Source organism: Sebastes fasciatus, chromosome 6 (genome assembly GCF_043250625.1).
Source record: "Sebastes fasciatus isolate fSebFas1 chromosome 6, fSebFas1.pri, whole genome shotgun sequence".
Classification (NCBI taxonomy): Eukaryota; Metazoa; Chordata; class Actinopteri; order Perciformes; family Sebastidae; genus Sebastes; species Sebastes fasciatus.
Window position 1 is genome coordinate 36,370,475 of NC_133800.1, and position 27,680 is coordinate 36,398,154.

At 42.4% G+C, this 27,680-nt stretch overlaps 1 long non-coding RNA gene across 1 annotated transcript in view; it reads right to left on the reverse strand.

The window, feature by feature from the left end:
- LOC141770006 (uncharacterized) overlaps positions 1–27,680 on the reverse strand; it is a 207,802-nt gene that overhangs the window by 178,425 nt on the left and 1,697 nt on the right. The window lies entirely within an intron of this gene.

A 27,680-nucleotide genomic window follows, 5' to 3' on the forward strand; every position in this document is an offset into this window, starting at 1 on the left:
CAATACTAGCTGACATGATAGAACAATTTAAACTTGCCGAACTGAAACAAACTCCTGAAGACCTCTCTCCATTTTTCTCTCGTTAGATGGCCAAGCCGACTCGTTTTGTTTCCAGTTCACACCGTCCACTTCTTGTCCGGATTACAGCCGTGCGTAAAGCGTAGCCTATAGCGCCAACCTCTGACTGAACTACACTCGGTGTAGTCAAGTTTATTTGCTCCAAATCAGTTTATGAAATGCACCTCAGTCGCGTTTCTTTTTTGCAACATTTCAAACGTTTGCTTAAAATTGGCTTGACAACTGAATGGAAACAGGATCGGTGCAAGGAGTCGGTCGGGGTTGGTGGATGGGTCGAACAAACACCGGACGTTAACCCAGGAGACCGCAGTTCGTGCCCCGTGTGTACTAAACCTTACCTAAAATAGTTTTGCTGTGCTTTTTGTTTTGGTGACGGCCAAAGACCAAGATGGTTCAAAACTGTAGTGTACAAACCAATGGGGGACGTCACAGTGACTATGTCTTCTTCTTATATACAGTCTATAGAGTCTGAACCCAGCATAAGGTGCAGCCACAAAGCATCCATTATCTTATCTAAATGAGCTGGAAACATGTTGCCTCTTTATGCTTAAAAACACAAAACATGAAGCTTAAACAACAATAAAGTATATTATTAATGAGTCTGAACTGATGCTCTACTTCTGAAACGTTTCCAGTGGACATTAGAGGAGCGACGGCGCCGTGACTGAACCACAATGCAACAGGAACGAGATGCAGCCAGATCCTGTAGTCATACGGCATCAGGCTGCATTCACACCAGATCCGGCGTTGTGGCAATTCACTGCAGGGTTGTGCGGCGGTGTGGGCGAGTAACGGCCCTTTGACTGTAATGATTAACGTCTTTTGTTCGCTCTAATGAATGCGAAGGCTTGTGTTGTCGCCGCACAGCTGAATCTGGTGTGAACGCATCCTTACTCTGAACCTGCCAGGTGTGAAAACAATCCGCTCTTTACATTCAGACTCTCAACTTTGTCCTGAATAATGCAGAGACCCTCTCTCATTTGAACCGGTGGTGGGTCTGCAGGCCGCCCCGTTTGAGAGGCGTCGGCGTTAAACGGTGTAATTACGGTCGGTAAAAGGTGAAGCTGCAGAGGAAGGCCGAGAGCTGACAGCTGATCTCTCAGAGCTGACACAAAACTGCTGCTAATGAGAACTACAGCGGGTGATTTGTTTTCCCCTGTTCTACAACACACACACACACAGATACAAACAGATAAACACACACCTTCACACACACACACACACACACACACAGGGGAGGAAAACATCTCCCAACACAAAGGTCAGAGCGGAGCAGAAACCTCCAGAGGAAGACAGGAAGTCGACAGAAAACAGTGAAATATTTCACCGCAGTACGACGCTCCTCTGAAACGTCAGGTCTCCACAAATTAAGAAAATAATCCGGATTTCTACTTCATGTCGGTTGTTCAGTTTTGAAGCTAGAGTGAAGATACTGGTATCATATGAAACTAGAAAACCTGATGAATCCATCGGTACCAACCATGTCATACTAGCTTGTAGTGAAGGAGGTTAAATAACGCTGCAAAGTTACGCTAAATTTTGGCGAGGAAAAACTGTCATGTCCATTTTCAAAGGGGTCCCTTGACCTCTGACCTACAGATCAGTGAATGTAAATGGGTTCTATGGGTACCCACGAGTCTCCCCTTTACAGACATGCCCACTTTATGATAATCACATGGTCCCTAATCTGATCTGGCGTACGCTTGTTGGTCTGCTAGCATCGCCGGATGTTACCGCGTCGCTGATGTCATTACATCTGAAAGCAGCGCAGCTTGTTTAATTGTCGGCCGATTGGCAATGAATCATTTAGTGTGAGAAGGGGGCGCGATGTCTCCGAATTTCATTGGATAGAAATTTAATCTGGTTTACATTGTGACTTTGTGTTATCAAATGTATGTCCATATTCTTGTAACCTTTAGTGAGCCACTCAGACACAGTCAGGTACGAGCTACTTGTTGGAGACCCCTGATCTAAACCCTTATACACTTTCACTATTTAATGAATTAAAATAATCCTGTTTATTTCTGATTCATGACTAGAACAATTTGACCCACAGTGCTGAGCTGCATCTCAAATTAAACTCCAGATTCTCAGCTTTCAGATGATGTACACCACTTCTATGTGACATCTACTGTTGACCTGCTATCTCCCCCTAAAGACCCCCTGGACCCCCCTAAAGAAGACTGAAACGGCTCCATTGTGGGTCTCAGAGGGTTAATCACATTCAGCCTGGTTTTAACCTGAAGGCGTCGAGACCCTCTCTCTCATTTATACTTCCTAAAATGAGCTCATACGTAGCTATTTAAACGGGATTGTTTTAGTAGTTTTAAATCTAGCATACCATGATAAATAATATGAGAGTCTAGAAGTGATTTATATATTTATATATCATTTATAAAACCCTACAACCCTCTCTATTTTTCCGCCTTTAACATTTATAGAGTAGAAGGTTATTTTGGATGAGCGTATATATACAGTATATATATATATATATATATATATGACTCAGAGAAATGTCATTTTCTGACCCTCTCTCCTGAAACATCTCAGCTGAGTCTAGATTTTCTGTCTGCTGTTGTTTTATTTTTCCACACGAGGACCAGCGGGCGAGACGGACGAACGGACGGACAAACTAGCACCTTAAACATCCTCCACCACCTCTCCTCAGCACGCCGCCGAAGAGAAACTCTCCGTTTGTCAGCCCATATAACAAGACTGTCTGAACCCGACGAACCAGCGGAGAGGAGGAGGAGGAGGAGGAGGAGGAGGAGGTTCTTCCAGAGGACGAAGGAGAGAGAGAAATAGAAAGCGATAGAGAGAGACAGAGAGGAGGAGAGAGAGAGAAAGTGGTGGTAGGTTTTTAAATGGTCCGGAGGGATGCGTGTCGAGGAGGAGGAGGAGGAAGGAGGAGGAGGAGGAGGAGGAGGAGGAAAGAGGGGAGGCTCCCACAGCGACTGCAAGTTGTTATATTGGGGATCTGTTAGTGGATCAATGAAAAAAGAAAGAAAGAAAGAGGGAGGGAGAGAGGCTGTGTGGAAGGATGACAGGCCTCATTACCACCAAACCTCAGACAGTGATGCTTCTCTCTGTGTGTGTGTGTGTGAGTGTGTGTTCATATATATGTGTGTGTGTGTTCTCACATGTATACTGTGTGTATTCCCCTGCCAGCAAAAAGCCTATTTACATGCATGAGTGTGTGTTTGCAGGATTGTCTATCCGTCCTCTCTCTCTCTCTCTGTATAACTGTGTGTGTGTGTGTGTGTGTGTGTGTGTGTGTGTGTGTGTGTGTGTGCGTGCTCCCTGCAGGCCTCGGTAAGAGGAGGATGATGGGACAGAGTTGTTTAAAGGTCAGCAGCAAACACATCATCAGAGGGAGAGAGAGAGAGAGAGAGAGAGAGAGAGAGAGAACTACCAGCTAACCTGCACACAACCACAAACTAACCACAGAGCAACTAATACACAACCGTATAGCTGCAGGCACACGTTTAACCTTTTACCACCCAAATGCATTTATGCATTCGAGACAATCGAGTCCTTTCCTATTGTCAGTATGCCGTGCCGTTGCACCGGCCTTTCTGTTTTGTTTTCTTTCTGCGTCACGTTCAGCGTCCGGACGCACCGTCCCATACCAGCAGCAGGGTTAGTGAAGAGTGAAAATGTTACGGTGTTTTTTATATCTGTTACTTATTCAGTCTCTCTTTCAAACTCTCAAACCAGAGCTGGTGATTGTTGGAACAGTGGAAAGACGAACAAAAAGACAGTTTGTTGAGTTTTATTTTGAATGAAGTGTGTTTTACAACCATCAGGGAGGTAAAATGACTGTTTCTGTCAACGGAGTCTGGTGGCTTTGAGCCTTGAAAAGGGGGAAAATGTTGTGTTATGTTACGCTGTTAACACTAAAATAAGCAATCCACCTTTGTATCGCAATTTTTTTTACATTTTTTAAAATTGAGTCTATGTCATGGATGTATTAAGAGAACTGGATCCAGCGTTGGAGGCGGGGCTCCGGTCATTCCTATGAGAGTTGCTCAGTGGTGCATGAAGCCTAAATGGCTCGACTTCCGTCTGGAAAAGTACCCGGATCTTGGCGGAGTAGCGTCCGCTTGGTCACATGACTTGGTTCACGGGGTCCCAATGTCACGCCGTCGTCATGGCTTGCGCTCCAGCCTCGGTCTGGCTCTCATTCACATGAACGGAGGAAGGGAAATAACTCTGGATTCAGCTGTTGGTGCATTTTACAACTTTAAAAACGTATTTTTTTAAATAAGTACTATTAGAGTGTTCATACTGGTAAGTTGATTCACCTAAAAAAAAATTATCCGCTGAGTTACAGAAGTCTCTTTCCCAAAGTCTATGGGAAAAAGTATTTTTTGGGACACATGGGACTACGTCCGCTTTTCAAAATAAGGTGTTAACAAAGGGAACTGTATATACAAAATACATCTATGGAAATAAGATTGATGGATTATATTCACCAGAAGTATAAAACATGACATGACCGAAAATACCACTAATCTGTGAGGGGAATGTCTTTATTCTTTGGTTTTTGGGTTGCTGGATAATAAATAATTCCTGACATTTTATATATTTAACATTTTTACTGTATTAATTTAGAGATTATCCAAAGTAAAAGTCCCTAGAAGTGTGTGATTCAACTTGTTCCCCATGGTCTAGTGTTAAAAAAGTTAATAGCAATAAATTGCAATATCGAATCGCAATACTTATAAATCACAATACATATCGAATCAGCACTGAGATACTGTAGATGCATCGTCCCAGTACTAGTTTACGTACGTATTTTACTTAAAGTGGTGGAGCGACTGACAGACGATCCATCATTGTCGTCTGTTGAGCTTCTAGCATGGCCTAAAACATTGTTAATGAACATCATATACTGTACTGGGATATAAAAGTTCTGATTTATTAATACATTCTCCTGTTATTAATACAGCTTTCTACACCGGCTACGTTACAGCTGTAGTTCCTCTCAGCCTTTAACTGTGACCCCGAGACTCTGTTCAGTCTAAGTGAGCGACCGCCGCGGCAGCAGGTCTGCAGTCGGAGGACTGAACATGCTGTTAGTGTCGGTATTGTTCTAACAGAGCAAAGTCATTCTCACATTTCTTGTATTGAATGGTTTTCTGTCTGTGGCTCGTTGAAAGGATGAAAATCAATCCAGAAACTTTGGAGGGGAAAACGGTCTCCAGTAAAACAACGTACTGCCGTCTGAACTTTCAGCCTTCTGGAGTCAAAATGTCTCCTTTTCTACAAAGTACACGGTCGCTCGGTAACTTTACAAAGTCCATTTGTCTGAGCTATTTGTGGAGAGATATTTTAGTTGTTATTTAAGTCACGTTGAGTGTTTCCAGTCTGAATGCTGATCATTAAAAAGCTGCTTATTTACACAACCAGACCTGCTGTTTAATGCAGAAACCTGATAGTTAAGGGTTTTGAGGGTTTTGAAGACCTGACTGTCACTGTCTCACTTATTTTTTATTTTACTTTTAAGTATCAAGAAAGATGTATAAAATTAATATTTATCGATATTTTTCACTTGTTTCTGGTTTTGCCTTCAAGAACATACAGCAAAAATAGTTTTACCCGTTAGTTTCTGTCACCTTAGCAGGAGAAGGAATGCCTTTTCCTTCTCCTGCAGGTAATTAAACGTTCTGCATACAGTAATTAAAAGCACATTTATCCATGTGAGGTTACCACATCGGTCATAAAGGAGCTAAAGACATGTGTTAACATGCTTCAGAAAAATGTGAGCAAAACAACTCCAGAGAGAAAAGGGAAATACTTCCAATAGTCCTCATGTTGTGATTTAAGTCTCACTTAAAGTGGCAAACTGGAAAACTTTGATTTATATAAATGTCTGTTAAGTTTCTATCTATCTCTGAATGAGCAGTAAAAGCCTCACTGACTAAACTAAACACAACAAAACAAAGATATGCATGCATTTGGTATGGTATGCATTTGATATGCATTTCCAGCACCGTAAATCCCTCACAGTAGCTTTACTGCTTGACTTCTCCGTGTCAGTCTGGTCGACCTTTCAACCAGATGTTGTGACGTACTCGGACAGAAAGTGTGAAACCAGTAAAATAGTCCGTGGGACAGATCATAAAGCTCTGAGTAGTCCTGCACTAAAACGATGAACTGCTCCTCCAGATATTTACAGAAGAAAGAAAGTAGGTGCTTGGGCGCCCCGACGGCGTCGCTCTCGCGTTTGAGTGTGCCAGCCGCACATCTACATTGACAGAAATGGATTTCAGCATGCAAAAGACGCGGCGTGTGTACGGCCTCTTATCAAGCAGGACCCCTTTAACCCCCTCCACCAATCCTTCCAGGTACTGCCATCAGGCCGACGCTAAAGTCCCACTAGCCCGGATAACATCCACCAACAAAACTACTTCGTTAGGTTTAGGAAAAGATCGACCTGGTTAGGTTGCGGCAATAAAACTACTTGGTTAGGTTTAGGAAAAGATGGTGGTTTGGGTTAAAATAATAACAGAAGTGGCGTGACTTAAGTACGGAAGTTACGTGACAAATAAATCAACATTGACTTCTGGTTTCACGCGGGACACGAACAGCGGTCCTCCCTACGCAGCGTTTATTGCTTTTTATACTTCTTGGTTCATGATTATGTGGATTAAGTACACTTTTCGTAGGTATGGCTACGAACGGCGTCTGAGAACAGCCTGTATTAAACCATATTTGCTGTTACCACCAGTAAACAGGGTGTCGCCGAATCAACCAGGACTGGAGGATTGACACTTTATGTCTACTTGTAGTAAAACATCAGTAAAGTAACAGAACTTCTGCTGGAGTTGGACTTTACTTTCCACCGGCGCTGCTGCTCCCAGTGCAGCTCTGAGATCAGATCTACTGTTTCTCTCCTCGCCACGTCGGCCATATTGACCCGCCGCTAACGCCGGGGAGGCTCGCCCTCCTCTACAGCGACAATCATCACCTTCCTCTTCTCCTTCTCTTCCTCCACCTCCTCGTTCTCCCTCCTCCTCCTCTCTGACTGCAATTAGAGAGAGGAATAATGATATTGACAGGGCTGACAGGTCGGGGCAGGAGAGCGGGAACATGAATACTTACATGTGTCAGAGGCAGAGCGAGGAGGAGGGGGGGGTCACATATATCACTGTGTCTTATTATAGCTTTGATATTATGACAATGACACCCAGTCAATTCAAATTCAGAATCAGTGAGGCCACCAGGTCCAGTAGAGGCCCAGGAATTAGTCTGCTGACATTTCTACACAGACATATTGACATCTAACACAGCAGAACGGTACGGACCGAGACTAGCAGACTAACACGCTACTGAATTATATATCGACGTACACGGACCGCGAGGCTTTAAACTGGATTTATATCACCATGACTGGCAGGCAGGTGTCTGTTAAAAACTGGCTGAGGCTTTTAGAAACACGCTTGTTAGAGATCTTAAAGACGAGAATCAGTTTCATCTCAGGACAGACCTAAATCCAGGATATGATTAGCGTAGCTTAGCATAAAGACTGGAAGCAGGGGGAAACTGCTAGCTTAGCTCCATCAAAGGTGAAAAAATACATTTAGCAACTTCAAAACTGTCTGATTTCAGGCTGTTCTCATACACCGTTCATAGCTCTACCTACAAAAAGTAATGCACTGTAAATAATAAATACGTAAAATACGTATTTAATCCACGTAATCGTGAACCAGGATGTGTAAAGAGCGACTACTTACTAAGCAACTGTGAATTAAAAAAAATATCTGGTCCTCTCTCAAGGTTCCATGGTGGAGAGGAGGTTGTGTTGCTCTGGCTCTATCTGTTTGGCGTGGAGAGGAGGTTGTGTTGCTCTGGCTCTATCTGTTTGGCGTGGAGAGGAGGTCATGTTGCTCTGGCTCTATCTATTTGGCGTGGAGAGGAGGTTGTGTTGCTCTGGCTCTATCTATTTGGCGTGGAGAGGAGGTCATGTTGCTCTGGCTCTATCTATTTGGCGTGGAGAGGAGGTTGTGTTGCTCTGGCTCTATCTGTTTGGCGTGGAGAGGAGGTTGTGTTGCTCTGGCTCTATCTATTTGGCGTGGAGAGGAGGTTGTGTTGCTCTGGCTCTATCTGTTTGGCGTGGAGAGGAGGTTGTGTTGCTCTGGCTCTATCTATTTGGCGTGGAGAGGAGGTCATGTTCTCCTCACATTCTGATTAATAGATTATCAAAATAGGTGGCGGTTAATTTAATAGTTGGCAGCTCTGGTTGTTTTTGCATTTCAAGAGTAACGGCTAATTTTCAAGATGCCTTGTTATGCAAAGTTTTGTTTTTACCTGCATTAAAAAAAGAAATGCCGACTAATTCTCAACAATTTTTATAAGATTTCTCAGCTGTCTCTCTTTGTGATGCATGAACGAATACACTAACTAACCTTTAACATTTGGGTTGATTACAGTAAAACTTATTTCTTCTCAACTATGTGCATTCATTCTCCAGCCAGCTTTGTCCCATTTATATTCACTAAAAGCTGATTTTCTACTCTTTTCTTGCATTAAACCTCTCTCTGTATGCATCTCACCAATTATCCGGTAATTTTTCATGCATTTCTGCATTAAAACGCTCGTTGTGCCTCTCCTCTCAGCCACACATATTAAAAGCTGTTTTGTTTCTGTTTTTAACTACATGCATTCCACCATTAAAAGCTAATTTTCCGACAGCCTCGCCTCCCATCTATATGCATTGGTGAAGCTGAAGCCTAATTTTTCTAGTTTCTCGGCGCCTCCTCTCCTCTCAGTCCGGAGGAGCCGTCCGGGGAAATCGTTAGCGCTCCTTCTCTTTAAATTGGGGAGGTGGACGGCAGGTGAACATCGCATTGATCGCCCTCTCAAGGCCTCTTTCTCTCCCCTCCCCTTCATCCCCTCTCTCTCTCTCTCTCGCATCCCTCACCACCAATTGTCTGGCCTTTACTCCCCCCACTCCCCCTCTCCACCACCTCCTCCCTCCTCACATCACCGCCAATTGCCGGCCATTTTCCCCCCTCTATCTCTTCCTTCTTCGGATGCTAGCGGAGGTCACAAATTTACAAGAGAGCGTGGAGGGGCAGGGGCGGCGCTGCTGTCTATCTGTCTAACAACCACCATCATGGGGCGGAAAACAGAGATATGGGGGGGGCGGTCGGGGCAGCAGGGGGTTATGGGACAGAGATGGTGGGTGGCTTGGGATGGGGGGGGTCAGAGTAAACATAGTGATGATTTCCCCTGAGTTTCCTTCATCCGGACCGATGAGGAGGGAGAGAGACAGAGAGAGAAAAGGGGGGAGAGAGAGAGCAGCTGCTGTCCTGTCACCGCCGGCAACCGTAACCGCGGTGACACCTCCTCCTCCTCCTCCTCATGAGGAGAGAGAAAAGAGAGAGGGATGCTGCGAGAAAATCGAAATGCTGACACACACACACAGATATAGATGCTGCCAGGACACACACACACCAAACAGCCTCAGCGGGCCTCTCGGACACCTCTCATCGTCCAATTAGAGTCCGGACTGAGAGCAGAGATTCACGTCTCACACATTATTCTCTTTAAAGCACTTATTTGTTTTCACTTTTTTTTTTACTTTTCTTGTTTTGCATTAATGGCTGCTGCTGTGTAAAATGTTCTTTCATTTATCAACTTACTTGTTTAGGAGTTTTAAAATGGTTTAAAATGATCCTTTAAAAAAAACTCAAGACCAGGAGTTATAGAGTCACACTGGCGGCTTTGTACGTACTGTATGTAAGATACTCCAAAGTATCGGACAAATTCATATTTAGCTCGATGAAAGGTCACCCACGTTATTACAATTCATCCTGATGGGAACATGGATGTGTGAATCACAATGCATCACAATCCATCCAATAATAGTTGAGATAATTCACTCAAAAACACAAATGTGAACCTCACGGTGGCGCTAGAGGAAAAGTCAGAGGATCACCAAAGTCAGTACGATTCATCCTCTGGAGAACACGAATGTTTGTACCAGGGTCTGAAATTAGCACCCGCTAAAATCGTCAGATCATCCGCCACTTTGGCAGGCAGGGAAAACGCTAGTGATGGAATAGAGAACCGTAGCTGTCCGAGTCCTTGGCATCTCATAACTCCATGACTATCGATTCCTCTTATTGATAATTTCCGACAGTTACGCTGCACAATGACGCATACGCACGCCGTATAATGTTTCAGTTTGTTTGGGACCGGAGCCACGGCGGAGAGAGAAAAAAAAGCGCTCAACAGCGTGGCGTTACTAAACCTGAGGGGGTGCACCATATTTTTTCCTGATAAAGCGACACTGTGAACAACAAACAGGAGGAGAGTTAGTAACGTTAGCCGTTAGCAGCCGTTAGCAGCACAGTCCTGACTGGATAAATACCGGAGATAAGAACGTTAACGGAGGTGCCATTGAGTTATTATTATGAGGCGTTCACGGTCTGCTCAGGAAAATGACTATTGGGTGAAGGTAAATTACAACGTCATCATGATGTGTTCAAATGTAATCTCGTAAAATTAAGTTTTTGGAGAGAAACTTGAATAAATCCAGCTGTTTAGAAGGAGATGTTTTCACCTCAATATAAAATAGATAATGGAGAGAGAATTATGACCTGTTTAACTTCATAACAACTGTTTTTTTATGCAAATAACCACTATAGATGACAATAATAAAGTACAGTACTGTACCCTCCCACCCCCAGAAGCTTGCATGCATATAATGTTTTTTGTGTAAAATATATCAAACATTGAACGACTTCAGACCTAAAATTGTATTCTTTCATTTTGCGCAGAAATTTCAAAAGCAGCAGATAAAACTTCTGAGTGGCAGACAAAAAAAATACTGTATGACAGGATCTGTCTTCTGATTGGCTGCGGAGCCTCTCTGGCCGCACTTTGCCACTAAAAATGTTAAAACTAAAACTCTTCCCAACTTTTGTTTGCTCTAGTTGCTCTTATATAAACATAAAGAGATATAAGAAGATAGAAATAAAGGAGTATGTATCATGTAAATTATGTCCATAACGCTACAATATTATTTAAAGAAATATAAGTAAGTAAAATGAAAATATAAGAAATATGAATATGTACAAATATTTGCATTAAGACGTGCAATATATAACATATAACCACAGTGCAAATAAGTAAATACAAAATGCTGAGAAGTGTCTTAAATATAAATGCCAGAATGGTATGAATAAGAAATAAATAAGAATATTTCTTGAATGTATCGTATTAATGACTAATGAGTATTAATGACAGTATTGCACAGTTGAATTATTGCACAAGTTATTGTACAGTTGAGTTAAGTAGTAGTAATACTAGTAGACATAACAAGATATAAAGAAGTAGTCGCTTCAGTCAACGTATTAGCAGTGACAGCAGTAGTAGTACCATGAGTAGAAGCAGAACTTGCAGTCATAGTAGTATCAGTAGTAATGGACACAGTACCAGTAGTAGTACCAGTAGTAGTACCAGTAGTAGTACCAGTAGTTGTACTAGTCGCTGCAGTAGTATCAGTAGTAATGGTCACAGTACCAGTAGCAGTAGTAGTAGCAGTTACAGTAGTTGTACTAGTCGCTGCAGTAGTATCAGTAGTAACAGTAAGAATCATTTTGAGTTAACTCTCTCTTTTCTTTTTCACTGTGCTCTCTTTATTCTCTCTCTCCTCCTCATCTGTCCTTTTTCTCCCCCTCTATCTCTCCTCTCTCTCTCTTTCTCCCCCTTTCTCTCTCTCCTCTCCCTCTGAAACTAATTAGCAGTGAAGGCCGGAGCAGAGGGAGGAGGGAGGGAGACATGAAGAACGAGAGGAGGGCTGAGGAACCAGAGGAGGTGGGGAGGAGGAGGAGGAGGAGGAGGAGAGGAGAAAAGAAGATAGTAAAAGTGGAGAAACAAAGATCCATATTAGATGGTAGCAGCTCTGGTTAACCCTGTGAGCTGTAAACAGACACAGCGCAGAGTAGAAACACTTTCTACTTCTTCATGACTACTGAGCTGCTTTCTACTGATACACTTAGTGAAAGAGAAACCTCCACAGACGGCTGACGAAATCTACTAAATCTACTACGTCTTCAACCTCCCACATCAGAGAGTGAAACAGACTGAGGATGTTTCCTCTGTGCGTCTCCTCCTCCAGCTGAAAGATGATTTTTCTGTCGGTAAACAGCTGATCCGTCGCGCTGTGTGACGCTGCAGCCGATCGATGACATTATGCTAAACAACAAACAATATATTCTCTTTTTCTCCGTCATGTTTAGTCCATGAGAAAATGAGCTTCTACTCCTCTCTTGATTTATTACCTCAGTAAACATTGTAAATATGAGTTTATGGTCTCAATCTCTAGTTTCAAGTCTTCTTCAATACAGCATGATGTTCATTTAGTAGATTATGGTTCCATTTAGTCACATAGACCATAAAGCAGGGGATGCTTCAGGGCGGGGCTACCTTGTGATTGACAGGTCGCCACCACGGCGTTGTCCGTGTTTTTGTCGTAGAACTTTAACCCTTTCACACCATGTTTCACTTCATCACAGTTCATTTTTAAAAATGTTGTCGACTAAAAACGTCTTATTCAGCGTTCGATTGTACTTAGTTCCACCCTCTGGTGTCACTTCTGGTTGCAAAAAAGATCGTGGTGGTGGCTAACAACCAAGATGGTGACGGCCAAAAACCAAGATGGCGACGGCCAAAATGCCGAACTCGAGGCTTGAAAAGGCAGTCCACAAACTAATGTGTGACGTCACGGTGACCAGGTCTACAGTCTCTGGCTCCAAACGGACACTAGTTACTGATAAAACACAGAAATAAGACCCAGGTTTTAATAAAGCAGATTCCTCTTTAACAGCGAGGAGCTGATTGATCCAGAGAGATTTGAGATCTTGTTTTGAATGAACTCTTCATGTTCTCAGCTGTTTGTATCAGAGACCACGCACGCTTGTTAAAACTGAAACCACCTACAGAGAGAGAGGAGGGATTTTAAACATGATGGTCTCTCCCTCTCCCTCCCTCTCTCTCTCTCTCTTACTCTCTCTCTCTCTCCCTCCCTCTCTCTCTCTCTCTCTCCCTCCCTCTCTCTCTCTCTCTCTCTCTCTCTCTCTCCCTCCCTCTCTCTCTCTCCCTCCCTCTCTCTCTCTCTCCCTCCCCCTCTCTCTCTCTCTCTACTTCTCTCTCTCTCTCTCTCTCTCCCTCCCTCCCTCTCTCTCTCTCTCTCTCTCTCTACTTCTCTCTCTCTCTACTTCTCTCTCTCTCTCTCTCTCTCTCCCCCTCCCTCTCTCTCTCTACTTCTCTCTCTCTCTCTCTCTCCCTCCCTCTCTCTCTCTCTCTCTCTCTCTCTCTCTCTCTACTTCTCTCTCTCTTTCTCTCTCGGTGGGATGGATAGATTTTTCGTCCTCCTCCATCTCTCTTATTGTTTTCACACACCAGTAGGACGAGATGCTTCACTGAATGGCCTTAACACCCTGCGGACACGTGTGTGTGTGTGTGTGTGTGTGTGTGTGTGTGTGTGTGTGTGTGTGTGTGTGTGATGTTTCCTCACAGCAGGAGGTCTGAACATCAAACACACACACACACACACACACACACACACACACACACACACACACACACACACACACACACACACACACACACACCCTCTTTAATGTACTGTGCTGTATTAAACAGAGAGGATATTGTGAACACACAGTGATAAATGCTGCTGGCAGCAGATCAATGCTGCCAAACTTTGGTTGAGCAAACAGCGATCCATAAAGAGGACTAACACTCGTTCTTCATCACTCCGTTTTATTGTCTTCTTCAACGGTCACACGTTGTCTTTCAATCACTCCATCTCTCTTTTTATATTCTATTAACGTGTTTTAAATGTGTTTTAAAAGTTGGTTCTAATCTTCTCCACGTCTCTCCTCCATCTCTCTCTCTTTCTCTCATCTCTCTCTCCTCCATCTCTCTCTCTCTCTCTTTTCTCATCTCTCTCTCCTCCATCTCTCTCTCTCTCTCTCTTTCTCTCATCTCTCTCTCTCTCTCTCCTCCATCTCTCTCTCTCTCTCTTTCTCTCATCTCCCTCTCTCTCTCTCTCTCTTTCTCTCATCTCTCTCTCTCCTCCATCTCTCTCTCTCTCTCCCTTTCTCTCATCTCTCTCTCTCTCTCCTCCATCTCTCTCTCTCTCTCTTTCTCTCATCTCTCTCTCTCTCTCTCTTTCTCTCATCTCTCTCTCCTCCATCTCTCTCTCTCTCTCTCTCTTTCTCTCATCTCTCTCTCTCTCCTCCATCTCTCTCTCTCTCTCTCTTTCTCTCATCTCTCTCCTCCATCTCTCTCTCTCTCTCTCTCTCTTTCTCTCATCTCTCTCTCCTCCATCTCTCTCTCTTTCTCTCATCTCTCTCTCCTCCATCTCTCTCTCCCTCTCTCTTTCTCTCATCTCTCTCTCCTCCATCTCTCTCTCTTTCTCTCTCTCTCTCTCTCTCTTTCTCTCATCTCTCTCCTCCATCTCTCTCGCTCTCTCTCTCTCTCTCAACATCCTTTTCTGATCTCTTCTTTCTTTCTCTCTCTAAATTCATCAGTCTGTCGTTTTTTTATTCAAACACCACATCTCTTCTAATGCTTACATCTCTTTTTTTAAATGGTTTTATCCCTCCATCCATCCATCCATCCATCATCTATCCATCTGTCATCTATCCATCCGTCTGTCCATCTCTTTTGATCTTCAAACCGACTCCCTCTCTTCTTCTTCTTCTCCTCTTTCTCTATTTTCTGCTTTGATGACTCTGTCGACTCTCGGAGGTGAAGACGGAGTGACGGAGCTTCAAAGGAGACATGTTTGTCTTCTCCTCCTTTTTTCCCTCCCTCCATCCTCCAGTCTTCTCTCTCTCTCTCTCTCTCTCTCTCTCTCATTTCTGGACTTTGTCATACAAGAAAATGGATCTCTACACCCGTTTCTCTTTCTTTTCATCGCTCCATTCATCTCTCTCCTCTTGCTTTCATTCTCCTCCTTCCTCCTCATCATCCTCCCTTTTTCTTCATCCCTCCTTCCTTCTTTTCCCCTCTTCTCACATCCTTTCCTTCCTCTTCCTACATCCTCTTTTCACGTTCTCATCCCATCTTCTTCTCCTACTTCTTCCATCACTCTTCTCTTCATCCTTCCTCTTTTCTTCCTCCTGTTTTCAGTGAGGACACATCTTTATAACGTTCCCTCGCTTTCTCTTCCTTCCTTCTCTTTTATACTCCTCACTTCCTTTCCTCCCTTATTTTCCTATCCTCATCTTCTTGTTTCCGTCTTCAGCTTCCCTCTCTTTTCTTCTCCACCTTCTTTTTTGTCTTTCCCTCCGCTCATCATTTTCCATTTTCATTCCTTCATGTCCTCCCTTCCACCTTTTCCTTTCCTCCTGGTTCTTCCTTCTCTCTTCTTCCTCCTTCATTTCTCATCCTCCCATCCTCTCATATTTTGCTCTCCTGCTTCCAGATCTTTCTTCTTCTCTTTTCTTTCCCTCCTCTTGTCCCACTTCTTTCCTTTCATCCTTTTCTCCACTTTTTCTTCTCCTCCTCCTCGTTTCCTTCCCTCTTCCTACTCCCTCCTTCTTTTCCTTCCTCCCCCATTATCCTCCTCTTCTTTCCCTTCCCTTTCATCTTTTCTTTTCCTCAATGTTCTTCCTTCCCTCTTCCTCATTTCTCTCCTCTCTTGTTCCTCCTTCATTTTTCATCCTCCCATCCTCTCATATTTAGCTCTCCTGCTCCCAGATCTTTCATTCTCTCTTTTCTATTCCTCCTCTTCTCCTCTCACTTCTTCCCCCTTCATCCTTTTCTCCACTTTTTCTTCTCCTCCTCCTCCTAATTCCCTCCTCGTTTCCTTCCCTCTTCCTCCACCCCCTTTCTTTTCCTCTCCTTTTTCTATACTCCAATCTCCTCATTTCCTCCCCCATTCCCCCCCTTCTTTTCTGCGCACGTCCTCACCTTCTTTTCTTTTTCAGCTTTCACTCTCTTCCCTATTTTTCATCTCCACCTTCTTTTTCATCCTTCTATCCTCTCATTGTTTTCCTGTTTTCTATACTTTCTTTTCCTCCTTGTTCTTCCTTTTCATCCTCCTCTCCTCTCCTCTCATATGTTGTTCTCCTGTGTCCTAATCTTTCTTCTTCTCTTTTCTTCTCCTCCTCATGTCCTTTTCCCTCTTCATCCTCTTTTCCTCCTCCTAATTTCCTCCTCCTCTCCTTTCCCCTTTCATCCTCCCCTCCCTCCCTCCCTCCCTCCCTCCGTCCGTCAGATATTGTTTAAAAAGCGGAGCTGCAGTTTGATGGTTAAAACGCTGGCAAATCGATACCTTCACACATGACAGACCGCCGGCGGACGACGGGACGGAGGGGCGAGCGAGGCAGCGATGAACAGAGAGGAGAGAGAGAGAGAGCGAAGGAGGAGGAGGGAAAAAGAAATAACAAGCTGACAACGAGGAGGCCCTTATTTCCACCAGCTGAGATGGATGGATAGCAGGGGGACGAGTGGGTTTCTATCTGTTTATCCTCCCTCTCTCTCTTCACTCTATTACTTTTTATCTGCAGTGTCTTTCCCCTCGTGTCGCCTTCTTCCTCTCCTTTTTGACTTCATCCCTCCATCTATCTCTTACAGTCTTTTCCTCCTCTTCATCACCGTGTTTTTCTTTTTATTACTGCTTAAATATTTCTGGATAATATTTCTAATTCTAGACTCATCATATTTTAAATTCACTACTTTTAGGTTAACAAAACAATAGAATAGAAAGTAAGTAAACAAATGAACAAATAACCAGATAAAGAACTTTCTTCATCATTATTTTATTTCGGTGGTTCCTCAGTCTGTTCTCATTCCGGAGACGTCAAATACCGACGCTTCGTCACTGCTGTCAGCATTCGATACCACCGCACAACGCACCCTTCAGCGCCACGTCCCGAGCAGGTCTGGTACGATACTATCACGATACTTGGGTGGCGATTCGATATGTATTGCGATTTTTATGTATTGAGATTTTTATGTATTGCAATTTTTTAGTATTGCGATTTATTGCGATTTTTGCTTTAGTCTAGTGTAAAGTTATGACTTTATTCTGTAAATCTCAGATGTGTTTTCCCTCAATGTGGTCCTAATACTCCGTAGTACATTGTCTCTTTGTCCCTCACTGCATTTGACTTATATACTATATACTGAGACTATAAACTGTGTTACCTTCATCACAACGATCACATGTTTTGAGGCTCCAGACAGATTGTTTTTGTTGTTGTTGTTTTGCCTAAAATGGCTCTTTTGATAGTAAAGGCTGCTGACCCCTGGACCAGACCATCGGGAAAAGGTTGAATCATACACTTCTAGGGACTTTTACTTTAAATGAATCCAGTAAAAATGTTTGATTTTCAGCATGTATGTAGTCAGAGATGTCCTGAAGTCAAATATATCCGTCATTGTCAGGAATTATTTATTATCCAACAACCCAAAAATCAAAGAATAAAGACATTTCCCTCACAGATTAGTGGTATTTATTTTTAATTTATAAGGGACATGTAATGTTTTATAATTCTGCTGAATATAATTATATTAATCTTATTGCCATAGATGTATTTTGTATACAGTTCCCTTTGTTAACACCTTATTTTAAAAACCGGTCGTAGTCCCACGTGTCTACTTCCTCTAACTTCTCCAAGGTCCCCCGAAGTGTATGATTCAAACTTTTCCCCATGGTCTAGTGTTAAAAAAGTTAACAACAATCGCAATAAATGGTAATATCGAATCGGGAGATAGGTGTATTGTGAATAGGGTCAAAAACGTTTAACTAACAGATTTCACCATGAAACTTCCCCAGTTGATTACAATTATTTTTTGTATTACAAGTTTTCTGAAATATTATCTTTAAATACGCAAATGAGGCATTATCTAATGCTAACGTTTGGTAAAATTTGGAGAAATCTGCAGACGCAAATAGACAAAGTAGTAAAATAAACACCTGAATGTGTATTTAGAATGTTTTCTTTCCACTAGTCTGAAAGACGACGTGTTGTGGAAGCAAAATAGCCAAAAATCTCAAAATTGAAACTCACAGAATAGTCGTTTTTGTGAGTTTTATTCCAGTAATCTTTTTATTTTTGTAAAATTTTGCCATTGAATTTTTATTTTTATCCGTTATTACCACAAAAGTTAATTAAAAATATTAATATTAATTGAAATCTGGGCCAGCGCCGGCTATAACACTCCTGACCACCTTAAGCTTTTGCTCGAACCTTAAGGCTTTTTATTAAGGGTTTGTTTTAAGGGGAGGCACTACAGGTCAACACGGTAAAAAAAATAAAAAAAATAATAACAGTTAAAGTTCCCCAGTTGATTAATGACATTAAAACAATGAATTTTTATACTACAAGTTTTCCGAAATCTTATCTTTAAATATGCAAATGAGGCATTATCTAATGCTAATTTTAGGTGAATTTAGGAGACATATACAGACACAAATAGACAAATGTGTATTTTTGGATGTTTTCTTTCCATTTGTCTGAACAGTTCATGAAAAGGTATTTTAAGCTAAGATTCCCGGCCGTATCTCAGAAGGTGTTGCATGAAACTCCTGGATGTACTGAAGCAGCCGTTCATGCATAAAACCCAACACAAGTACAGTTTGGTAAACAGAAGGAATAACGGTGAAAGTGAGAGAGAAACAAACCAGAAAAAGAGGGGATGACGCTTCAAATGAGAAACAAATAGAGGAAGAGGAGAAGCTGCGATGGATGTAAAATAGAAAAAGAGAAAGAGCTGATTAACCCTTTTCCTCCAGCCGTTTGACAAATGAACAAAATCAAGCGGCGCCCGGCTGCATCTATCACCGCTGATACCGCCTCACCGCGGCTCACAGGGGGGCCCAGAAATAACTAGTTTCTGCTAATAAACCCAACTAGCATGCCAGGACACATTACTCTGTCATAGGCCACACACACACACATCCATCTTCTGCAGAGAGAGAGAAAGGGGGGGGCGATCGAGCTTCACTACAGCGGCGGGAGTGATGGGGACATTTGTTAAGGACGCGGCCCATTCAATAGCAGTCATAGACCACCGCCGTCACTTTAAAGCCTCATTCATCTCCACCGCCTCCGCCTTAATTTTTCAAAAAAAAAAAGCCTTTGTGAGGAAATATGACTTCCTGTTTTTATCGTTTCATCATTTGTAAAAAGGCTCTCCGGCAGCCGGATGTTTCTCCGTATAAATCATAACGGCCAAGAGGCGTCGATAACACGACGCTGCCGACGCCGCGGCAGCGGCAGAGCGGATCTGTACGGAGCGAGGAGGCCGATCACAGGTCAGGACTGGATCTGAGAAAGAAATCCATCCTGCTTGTTAGCTGAAGGAAACTTCACTGCTGCTCTCATCCAACAATATGTGTTTATAAATCTGAGTCAGATATCACAGAGAATACCGTCTATGGATTACATACACGTTAAAACTAGTTAATATCATAACAATAATCATTATAATCAGGGGCTAAATAGCGAGATTGAGAGCATTTATATTGCCTCTCAATGTCTCTCAACGTGGCGACGGCTCGTAGCTAACGACGTGTAGACACAGGTAACAGTGTTAGTCTGAAGGGGGAACCGGAGGGAAGCTGCTTCGCTTATTTTCATTATCAAATAATATAATACAAATTATTTTTTTCAATAAATCGATTCATGATTTATAGGTTTAAAATGTGAGAAAATATGGAAGATAATCAATTTACAATAATATAAAACAGAGAAATATAGCAACCTTTAACGTTTTAGAAGCTGGAACGGGAGAATATTACCTTTTTGCTTCATAAATAATTGTAATTGTTGGCATTGGGTTTGTGCCCGTTGACTTAATTGATTGATCTACTTGAAACATTCGGGGCACATTATCATTTAAAACCCTTTTTCTGAAATAAAGAGAGCAGTTTTCTGATTGATGGATATTTCAGACGACCGAAGCCGGACGGGAGAAAACAGTTTGTCTGTTTGACCCCGACAATCACGGCTAAATAAAAGCAGTACAGTCCTGCCGGTTCAGCGAGGTTCACCGGGGGTTTTGTTGGTTTTTCTGCTGGTTTGTGTATAACGAGCTCTCAGACACATCCATCACTGCTCAGCGTCACGGAGAGACTAACGTTAGCAATCTGCGGCTAACACGCTCTCACACCACAAGGTCAATTAGCCTGACCCGGCTAATTACAACACAAACCAACACACCAACACACACACACACAGTTGAACATGGAACAAATCGTCCATACAGGCTCGAAGATGCATGTATGTTGGGACACACACACACACACACACACACACACACACACACACACACACACACACACTCTCAGGTCCATTAGCGGTGTGTGTTGGCCCAAATGAAGACCAATGGCCGGGCAGCTTTAATCTGCTGCTTCTAATGAGGAAACACAGGAAATAAAACAAGACTAAATGATGATACAACTCTCCTTCAACTGGACCGTAAGTGTGTGTGTGTGTGTGTGTGTGTGTGTGGTATCCTCAGGAAAAACACTCAGCAGTGATGCTGACGTTCAGTTTTGTGTTACTGACGCTCACAGAGCCCAGACGACGTCAATGGGAAGATTCTTCTGAGGTAAAACAATAATTCATCCCCCAAAATGTATTTGGTCTTTTGAATCAACACTTTATTCTCATGAATTACTATCTCGTACCCTCAAATAACAGAATTAGTTCTGTGATGAATCACACTGTAGAAACTGAGGTAAACTATAAAAAGTGTTTCAATGCTGAGATTTCCTCAAATGTCCTGGAGTGAATACTGTCATCACCACGGCTGGATTAACGTGGAGCCATCGGGCAAATATAAACTGTGGGCTTTTTCCTGTGATCCCTTCAGGGACACCTCGTCTATGTTGGCTTAAAAGTCAAGATTAAAGGTTCACTCCAGAAACACGGAGAAGACTAGGGCTGGGTATCGACCAACATAACCCAGTACCAAGTAGTATCCAAACTTCTCCAGTCAAACGATAACTGCAATCGATCTGTTTTGTGCCCAGATCAAGAAAGAAATCACTTTTGGTCAGAGCATGTGAGCGAGCGTGGATCGCGAGTGCAATCTCCCACTCCAATTTCGCTCCGGTACCGCGCAAATGCATGAGTTTGAAGCATGCCCGAGCGAGCCCGACCAGAATGTATCTGTGTATTGCGCACGACGGCTGCAAAGGATTGTTTCAGACTCATGTGATCGGAACATTTTTCATGTCTAGAGCGTTGTCCTCAAGTTATTGAAAAAAAGATTCCAAAATTCACAACATGTTTTTATCTAAAAATAAATATGCTGCTTCAATCCATACTTGTTGGCGTTTAGCCTTTCAAAAACAACATTTTCACTGCGGTTAAAAAACAGTTTGCTCTCCCTCTCGCCACACACAAAGGACGCACCTGTAACACGGCGGTCCAGCAGCACTCACACAAAACTGACTTATATTCATTAAAGAAAAAAGATTAAAACATTTAATCTCATGAATCACTTTATTCAAATTGCGAATTTTGTTTGAGGATTTTTTTAGGGTGATGACGTCATAAAGTATGACGACAAACATTCGAAGCTTCCTCCGAAAAAACCTCAATAGAAGCTTTGAATGTGTTGAATCGGTAGCTTACAGTCCTGATTAAAATACAACACAGCTTTGAGTTGTGGAGAGTAGAGAACAAACAGCTTCACAGGATGTGCATCCAATGAAGTTCCCAGTAGTGCAATTTTTTAAACAATACCCAGCCCTAAACAAGACGTTTCTTAAAGTGCATTTTAACATCTAAAATTCTATGTCAACTGGGCAAACTGATCTGCAGAGGAAGATCATGTGATAGGAGGAAAAGCTCCAGGACAGCTACTAAATACACCTTGTGGTGGGTCATGTCTAGAAGGTTAGGCATTGCCATCGAATGGCGAAGGTTGGGTCGTCGGTTTGCAAGTCTTTGCACTTTTTTTTGCATATTTTCGCAATTTGTGGGATACCTTCTGGACACGAAGGTAACCCTTGTGGTGAGATTGTTTTGTCAACTACTGTTTCCAAGGTCAAGAGTGAACTTTGAACTGCTAAATCAGACATAACAGACAGGAATAACCTGCTTGTATTCTATATGTACTAACATTATATATTTCTATTACTCCTCTGTTATTGTGGATTATTGTGTGTATTGTGTTGTGTTCTGCTTTACCTTGGCCACAGTGAGGAATGACTCGCATAAACTAGAAATAAAGGAGGTATACAGTCTATTCTGTTATGTCTCTCATATCTACATATGTTATCTAGTGAAGCTGTTTCAGCCTCCTGACGTTTCTGTTTTTAACAACATGAAACAACTAAAGAAAAACAGCAGCAATGCAAAGTAAGATACAGCAGGCTGAGTAAAACCCAAATAATATAATACATGTTGATCCGAAATATTAACAAGAGAGCATTTATCAAACACACACACACACACACACACACACACAGAGTTTCCAGGACGTGAAGGGAACCCGGAGAAAGAGGAAAGGAATTATTTTTCTTTATTAAGTGAGCTGCTTTCCTCCGGGACGACAAACACAACACACATTAATCTAACCTGCTACTGCTGCGTCTCTGTGTGTGTGTGTGAGTGTGTGTGTGTGTGTGTGTGTGTGTGTGAGTGTGAGTCTGAGTGCGAGTGTGTGTGTGTGTGTGTGTGTGTGTGTGTGTGTGTGTGTGTGTGTGTGTGTGTGTGTGTGTGTGTGTGTGTGTGTGACACGGTGAGTCTCAGGAGTTTTGGCTGCTGTAGAAACGGTGTATTGGCTCTCTGCTCAGCCCAAAGACTAATTACTCAGAGTGACGTGGCTGCACACACACACACACACACACACACACACACACACACGCGCACGCACGAACACACACGCACACACCTACACACACACACCTCGGCCGGTCAACAGGTGTGTCAGACAGTGAGGTGTGGAAACATTACAGCAGAGAAAAGTAGGCAGGAATTAATTAGAGCAAGTTACAACAGAGTATACTGTATATATATATATATATATGTGTGTGTTTTCAGCACACGTACACAGTAGCATGTAAATAATGAGTTTTGTTATTTGTGACAACTTTGTTTTTGTTTCCATTTTAGACCGCCATTGCTGCGTCTCTCATGTGTGTGGCGTCCAAACCGAAGGCATTTCTTTCTGCATAGAGTTAGCCTTCATAATGTCTCCACTTCATGTCATTATAAATGTCATTTATATTTATTTTAGATGGGAAAGCGTTAAGATGCCTGTGCACATTTGTAAATAATAATAGTAATAATCCACAATTAAATGCCAGTACTCTATTAATGTACGGAGCTATGCAAGTCACTGCATTTTCTACAACACTGTCCCGCAAATATTTCAAAATAAAAGCCTTGTGTTAACAAATGAAGGAATTCTGTCCACAGAAAAAAAAAATGCTTGAGGGCTTTTATTTTTAAATGAAAGCAAGAAGTGTTGATTCAAGAATAAATATTTTATTTATAACTTTTTTTCATGTTTGAGACATACAGATATCTAGACATGTAAACTGTAGTAATGTAGCTGATATAATGTCAATATACAGTCAATAGATCACTTTCATTGTCTGTTGTTGCTGGGAACCGCACGGCTCGCGGCGAACATAGGCGACACCTTGAATCTGTAGAAGCTGCTGACGCGGGAGGTGTGGCTGCTCTAATCTGTTAACATGGATGACGAAATAAAACAAGAGGTTCCACGACGGTATCGAATTAAGTACTCGGTATTACTTTAAGGGTTCTGGTATTGGTACTGGCATCGTCATTTATTTTTAAACGATACTCAACCCTAAACAAAATGTCCTTAAAGTGCATTAAAAAACGCATGTCAACTCATTTAACTAATTTTCTGATCCTTTGGCTTTATTGTCTTTTCTTGTTCTTGTTTGTTTGTTCCTTGTTTTTCATTACAGCAACCATTTAGTGGAAGTTAATGAGGATCCTAATAAATAATAAAGGTCATTTTAAGAGTTTAAATAAAATTCCACTTTATTATTTCACTTTGAAAACACTAAAGAGTAACGTGTTGTCATTTCTCTCCAGAAACAACACGATACTGTAACTTTATTTATATATAAATATAGTTGTCTGTTTTATTCATATTCTTATTATTATGGTGTGAGTACTTCATTGTGTCTTTTGTGAGGTGTTTAATTGTGTGTGTGTGTGTTGAACAAAGAGCTGTTGGCTTCAGTGACCCTGAATATCAATACAGGCCGAACATGTGGTTACTGCTGCTGATCAATACACACACACACACGCACTCACGCACGCACACGCAGACACACACACACATGCACACACACACTTCTTCTTCTTTTACATCAGTTCTTTCTGATGTTATTGAGAGTTCAGTTTATATTTCTCTATTTTCTTTCTTTGTGTACTAAAAATTTCCGCCGTCCATTTTCATCTTTCATCTTGCTTCCCTTCCTCCCTCATTCTCCACCTCGGCCTGTCGGATGAAAAGGCATTCAGCGTGCAATAAAAAACGCCGTTCTTGATTTTGCCATAAAGACTGATTATGGCGGGTGGGAGGGATTGGTTTTTAGCCGTCACCATCTTGGTTTTTGGTCATTTTCTCATAGACTTCTATACAATCAGACTTCTTTTTGCAACCAGAGGAGTCGCCCGGTAGAACCGGAGGTTTCCCACTTTGTACAACCCATTTGTCTACATTTTGTCCAGAGAACAGTTCTATATTTTATATACATTAGATTTAACTTCTGCACTATTCCATGTTCATGTCTTAGATTCTCATTTTTACTGTGTTTTATGACAAATAAATAACTTTGAATTTAAAGTTTTATTCTCGGCTCTTAAATACTAACATACACTTCAGGTGTGTGTGTGTGTCCTATATTACAAGGCCCGGCTCTCCAGAGCTAGAAAAAGAGAGGAAAAAAGGAAAAAGTGGAAAGATTGGAAAATACATTTAAAAGTAGGAACAGAGAACGAAACAGGAGCAGACGGAGGGAGGGAATGTAAAAAGAGAGGAAGGTGAAATGAACAGCAGAAGAGAGAGGAACAGAACAATAAAAGAGAAGAAGAAGAAGAAGAAAATGAACCGGAGCAGACACACACACACACACACACACACACACACACACACACACACACACTAACACACACACACGCACACACACACACACACCAGCCGGCCGAAACCGGGTGAAACTGTGATGGATTTCAGTTATTAGCCAATCAGAAAGATGGATGGCGCCGCGCTCCGTCCAATCAACATCATCATCTAGATCCAGTTAGCAGATAGCGCCTCGCCACTAATCAACTTATTAAAGTTCCTGATAATATCGCAGCAGAATAATCTCACACACACACACACACACACACACACACACACTGAGTGAGGGAGTCGGGAGTCGATAAAATCACTTGAGGCGAGGCCGAGCGCAGAGGTAAGTAGTGACGCTGGAGGTCATTAATATTATTTAACACCTGCAGGCACAAACACTAATGAAGAAGAAAAACTGGACCGCCCGCTTCCTGCTGCCTCGTCCTCCCGCTGGAGAGAGAGAGAGAGAGCGAGAGAGAGAGAGAGAGAGAAAGTGTGTGTGCGCGTTTAGATTTGTATTTTACACATCTCAGCTTCTGTTTGTGTGTCAGTTTGTTGGGGTTGTGGGTTTGGAGGCGTTGCAGCTGCAGGGAAACGGAGAATCATCGTATTTGTTTCAACGGAGAGTTTCAGTTTGTTTCCGTCAATGAATAAATATCTTCAAACTGACGACTAGAGCTCCACGAGAGTCTCTAAGGCCCGTTCAGACCTGGTGTTAACATGCTGTTCAGACCTGGTGTTAACATGCTGTTCAGACCTGGTGTTAACATGCTGTTCAGACCTGGTGTTAACATGCTGTTCAGACCTGGTGTTAACATGCTGTTCAGACCTGGTGTTAACATGCTGTTCAGACCTGGTGTTAACATGCTGTTCAGACCTGGTGTTAACATGCTGTTCAGACCTGGTGTTAACAAGTGGACAGTACTCTTATGGTACGTGTCCACAGGGGCGTTTTTTATGGCGAGGGGACGCGACGCTTCCCAACATTGGACGCTTGGTGGGCTGTCCCTAGAAACAAGGCACTCGGCTCCTGATTGGACGAACGCTTTCCCGCCGTTGGTTGCTGCTCCCAGCTTTCAAACCGGAACCAGTATGGAGGCTCGTTTGGAAACTTTCTTCTCTTATTTCACGTAAATAGTTCACTGAAATGTGTTTCTGAAAACATTTGAGGCGAGAAATAATCCATGCAGCTGATGAATCTGTCTTTATTTTGGATCGACAACGTTTAGTTTAAAAGATCCTCGGGAGTTTCGAGAGGCGGCGAGTCGCGTCGGACGCCCGTGATTTGCAGAAAGTAGACAAGCCCTCAACTTTGTGCAAATGAGGAGCGGGCGTCGTGACGCCTAGTCTCTCGAATCGCGACGCCACGCTACCAGAATGCATTGCACGGCTGCTTACATAGACAATAAATGGGAGCATGGAAAGCACGGAGGCTGTGGACACGTACCATCAGTGTGAACTCACTCAAGACGCATTGAGATCCGATCCTCAGACCTCATTCAGAGGGTCGGTACCCATAGAACGCATTTTCATTCACATATCTGGAGGTCAGGGGAAGGGACTACGTTCAGTATGTACCTCGGTTTCGGGGTCACGGTTCGGTATGTTTTCGGTACGAAAGGGAAATAAAATAATAGCCTAATGATGAATACTTTTGTATTTTAAAAACGTAAACATTCTACAGTGACTCATCTGCCGTAACTCTTACTGTAACAGTTAAGGCACTCAAATAGGCTACTGACATATTATCAATAAAACATAAATAACGAACAAAATAAAATCATAGATGTCTGTGATGTAAATGTAATGGACTCGCCGTTCGACACAGTCAGGTGATGCCGTCATAAGTTAAATGTTTTGAAGTGCATCCACAGATATACCCGACTTCAGTTTAACAGTGTCGGCTTACAGTTTGACACAAATCGTTGTCCATTGAGCTCCATTAACCGGCTAAAAGCCGACTGCTACGGCCGACAGACAACAACTGGAGCGCTGCCAAAGCTTTCCAGGTCAAATTCGCGCTCCAGAATTTCTGTTCTGCGTTTAATAATATTAATAAATAATACATTTTATTTGTAACGCACTTTAAATTCACAAATCTCAAAGTGCTACAAGGAAAAGCATCAATATAAAAAACAGATAAAAGCTAACATCATAAAAATAAGAGCATAAAAGCAGCAACCAGCAGGTTAGTTAAAAGTCACAGGTTCTGCTAAAGAGGAATGTTTTCAGTCCGTGTGCGAGTAGTAGTGTCCTCGCCAAAATGTAGTGTAAGATTGGAGCGTTATTTAACCTCCTTCCCAACAAGCTAGTGTGACATGGTTGGTACCGATGGATTCTTTAGGTTCTCTAGTTTCAGATGATACCACTATCTTCACTCTAGATTTAAAACTGAACCCACACAACCTCCGAAATTGTAAAAAAAGAAATTCGATACAGCGTTTTGGAGATTTGATACAGTATCGCGAAACATAATATCGCGATACTCATGTGTATCCATATTTTCG